A 4,396-nucleotide genomic window follows, 5' to 3' on the forward strand; every position below is an offset into this window, starting at 1 on the left:
GAGACACTACCGGATGAAGCCACCTTCCAAGCAATAAGACAAAGCCTAAGACCATCAACAAGTCACAAAGAAGTGGAGGATTGGTTTAACCATTCAGGTCAAGGGTCAACTACATCTTTGGACCTGTGGCAGAAAAACCTCTTTTTGCAGGATGAGAGCTTCATGGTAACTCTGTGTGTGTGTGTGTGTGTGTGTCACTTACTCAGACATGATATGTGCAGTCTTGGATTGCTGACAAGGATGACTTCCTTCGACGACGGACTCGAGAGTATCGTGGAACGGATGCGGCCCTAGCACAGTACCTTTCAAAGCTTTGCGAGTCACTGATAATAGTTTTTCACAATGGAATGTCAAAAGAGGGTACAATAGAAACTTACACATTAAAGACACTATCACGCTTCTTGGGTGGACCCGTGCTACCCAAAAGTGCAGATAAAGTCATTCTTGTGGACAAAGTGTTTGCTAGAGATTGTTTTGGTTACTTCCTGGGCTATACAGGTGGTCGGGCAGCGTATTACTACACTTACACAACAATGGCACTAGCTCTTGGCAGACAAAACCCGGATGAACTTTTAAAGTATGGCAAATATCTCATGATTCGTTAAAAGGGTGATGTGCCAAAAAACAAAATTGAACCTTCAAAATCTTGATACACTTCAAGTAGCAATTGTATGAGATCATGTAATACAGAAATTTTGTACAATGTCATCCACTCAGAGTATCTTTCTCCACTTGTGGTTCACATACACCATTGTCTCTCTCCACCTTCGTTGACCTTCACGAGCACCGGAGTTGTTGTATGCCATTGATCTTTTAACTTTTTTTTTGTTGTAAATGTCTGATGGCTTGTGCTATTGCTGAAGAGGCCAAGACTTCTTTTGCCTGCATTCGATGAATGATTCTACGATAGAACCATTCAAATAGTTCTCTCAAACTGTTAGCCTTGATTCGAGAACCACCATGTCGTGTGTGCCTGAAATAAGTATTTCTCGCCATGTAATGAGACTTTTCCATCCCTTGGGTATTCCATATTGCCAGGTTCCCATACTTTTGTATAAAGTATGGTAAATGATTAAAAATGATGTGCTGGATATGAAAACAGATTACTTAGAATGTTTTACACTCACATAGTTACACATAAAAGAGAATCAAATACACAATAATACCATGTAGTGAGTAATCTAGGTGTCTGTCAATGGTCTTGAATGATTTCTTGAGAAGGTTGAGATTCTCCTTGAACTTGTTCATATCACCTTGTGACCAGTCATCTTTGTCGCACATCAAAAATAGCATGTCTATTGATTGCCAAACCTCAGCCTTTGCGTTACAAGTAGTTGGTTCTTGATCTTTGACTGCAATATGTAGCTTTTTCCAGCTTTGATACTCTACCTTGCTAACATAAGATGTGTTATATATTTTTCCATGTTTTGTTAGCTTCGGATCTTGTATTGCTTGGGGTTTAGATAAAAACCTCCGTGCCTTCACCCCACCGATGGATGGTTTGCATGGGACATCCTTCTCAGCAGTTGATCTCTTTTCCTCCCGCTGGATTTTCACATTGCCACCATGAAGCCCCATATCCGACAGTACCAATTCTAAGCACTGCAGGGCCACTTGTCACTCTACTGAGTTCTTGATTTTCCAAGCAAACCCGATATATAAGTAGACCAATTTCTCCACAATTCTACAAAGGCACATTCACAAGTGGTATTTTCAAAACCGGTCGAAAAGCAGGGTCCTCAATGTGACGTGTTGGAACTTTTCTCCACCACTTTGGGTCCATGACCTTTGCAGGCTCCATGCAGAACAAACACGACGACTTTGCCATTGCACCCATTCCACAATTATACATGCACTTTAATGTTTTGATGTGAACATTTGAGCTTAGCTGAGAATTTTGCTTACCTCAAAAGCACCAAGCCACCATATGTTAGATTCTGATTGAACACTAATACAAAGGATCATCATTGGGAGACTTTGAGAGGGCTCTATTCATTAAAGTAATAGTAACACTCTATAGCTTCTTCTCTTTAACAAGCTCACACTCATCCAGTTTCAACACAAAATGTAATACCCCTCATGACTCTCCAAATGTGATGTTGTAAAACTCCACCATTCTCTTCTGCAACATCTGCAGGTCCATAAAAATATTATTGAACTCATCATATGCCATGTTTGCTCCATGGCCACTGTAAGTTGCTTTAATATGAAAGGGTCGTCCAAGATATTCTCCCTGTGCGTCATTAAGCTGAAGCCTCTCTTTCCAAACACTTGAGGCTGATGGTAAAAGTTTGGATTTTGTTCCCTTCTTAATAAAGATGGATGAGATAGATTTTTGTATAGCCGAATATCCTCTTTTGCTTACACCAAGTGAATCAAGTGTGCCTTGTATCTCTTTTGCAGGCACTGAGTTCTCTGAAATAAAGCGGTCCACTACATTTTGTTGTAGGACCTTAAACTTCTTGTCATGTACTATATCTGTTGCAAAGATTCTACTTATAAGTGGCTTCAATCTCTTTCCTATATTGGCTTTGGGGTCAATGTTTTCCTTGTCAGGATAGATTGAATCTCTACATGAAGACAATGCATAAGTAAATAACAAAAAATTTACTTCACTAACACTATTTAGGCACATGAAAACAATGCATAACAAGAAAAAACAAAAAATTTACTTAACTAAGACAATTTAGTCAATCAAGAAGCATCACCTTAATGCTCGGATTCTTTTCTTGAGACCTCCGGATGCAACCTGCAATGTTTCCAGATTGCGCAATTTCTTCTTTTGGATATGACCACCCAAGATGGTGTCCTTCATTTGACAACTTCGTACCTTTCCTTTCACTTCCTGTACCTCTGTTTTGTGTTGCAAAATGGTAACCTGATCTATAGAATGCAAATGTGAAAGACGAAAAATCTCACATTGTTGAGCTTGGAGAATGCCCTTATAAGTTTAAGCTTCCCTTGTAAGAGATTTACACTAACCCAGAAGGCCCTTTTCTCCATCACCAGCAAAGGTCAATAATCTTGTAGGATTGACAAACAGTGGAGACACATTATTCATTGGATTCTTAGGATAGAGAGAGCCTCTCATCCAGATATCTATGTGTTTAGCTCCCTAAGCTCTGAGCGTGTCTATGGATGCGGGAGGTATATGTGTGTTTGCTTTACTACGCTTAATCAATGGTTGGTACTCATTGTCCAAATCAATGTGAAGGTGATATTTGGCTCATTTCTGCGTAACATTTGTGCCATTTGAGGAGTGTGCCATTAGCCAAAGGTGCAGGTTTAATGAAAAGTGAATAGGCGGCTGCGCTTTCGTTCCTCCATGTTAGCCTCATTCCCTCCATGTTGACGAGGTTCATTCAATGCAACTGAAAAGAAGATTATCCCTAATCATTATGGAAAAATGTTCAGAAGAGTAAAGAATCTACTTAAAATACACTTTTTGAACTTTTACCATGAAAGACCCACCTGTATTATTCGCCATATTTTCTAGAGAGAGAGAGTACGAAAAATATATTTTCTTAGAAGTCCCTTCAAATGACCTCCGAAATTTCTTAATGGATTTTCAAGCTGGAAAGCAAAGATGTTGTTAATTCTTGCAGGCGATGAACTCTCTAGTATTGTTCTTGGAAATCGTGTATGTCCACCTCAGCCTGTTTTGATACAGATCATAAAAATGTGCTTATCAGTGAAGAACCTATATTTGAATATTGACATCTTGCGTATACGGATTGGCAACGACATGATAAAGAAACTCGTCGGTATATTCTTTCTACTCTTAATGATTCCCTTTTTCTTGATGTGTATGAATTGCCTACTTTCCACGACATATGAAAGTATCCTATTGAAAACTTTTAGAAGAAATCTGTTACAAAAGTACTTTATTTGAGAGGATGGACTCTTCTTATGATAACATTGTTACCATTATTTCTAATAAAGATGGTCTCAATTTCAACCAAGCTGCCTGCATGTTTTTGGTAGCTTTCCTCTTTACAATTATCCATTCCAAATGCTGTCAATGATGTTATTGATATTTTTGTTGATCTGCCTATTGATTTTGAACATGGTTCATGTCATATTTATGATGATGATATTGTTGATAATGCTTTCTCTACTTCTAAAGATCCTATTACTTATAATGAAGCTATCTCTTCACCACAAAAGGATCAATGGAAAGAGGCTATGTAAATATAGTACGATTCTCTTATCTATAAAGGTACATGGATACTAACTGAACTACCTTGTGGTCGAACAACTATTTAGTGTAAGTGGATGTATAAGACAAAGATAAAAGCAGATGGATCTTTTAACAAGTTGAAGGCACGTTTAGTTGCAAAAGGTTACTCCCAAGTTGTTGGTGTTGATTATCAAGAGACTTTTTCACCAGTTATTC

General features: G+C 38.4%; 1 pseudogene; it reads right to left on the reverse strand.

The window, feature by feature from the left end:
- Positions 1–713: 713 nt before the first annotated feature.
- Positions 714–1,587, reverse strand: LOC147419154 (uncharacterized; annotated as a pseudogene).
- Between the last annotated feature and the right edge of the window lie 2,809 nt (positions 1,588–4,396).

The sequence above is a fragment of the Adiantum capillus-veneris genome, chromosome 29, assembly GCF_014529385.1.
Source record: "Adiantum capillus-veneris isolate H3 chromosome 29, ASM1452938v2, whole genome shotgun sequence".
NCBI classification, from domain to species: Eukaryota; Viridiplantae; Streptophyta; class Polypodiopsida; order Polypodiales; family Pteridaceae; genus Adiantum; species Adiantum capillus-veneris.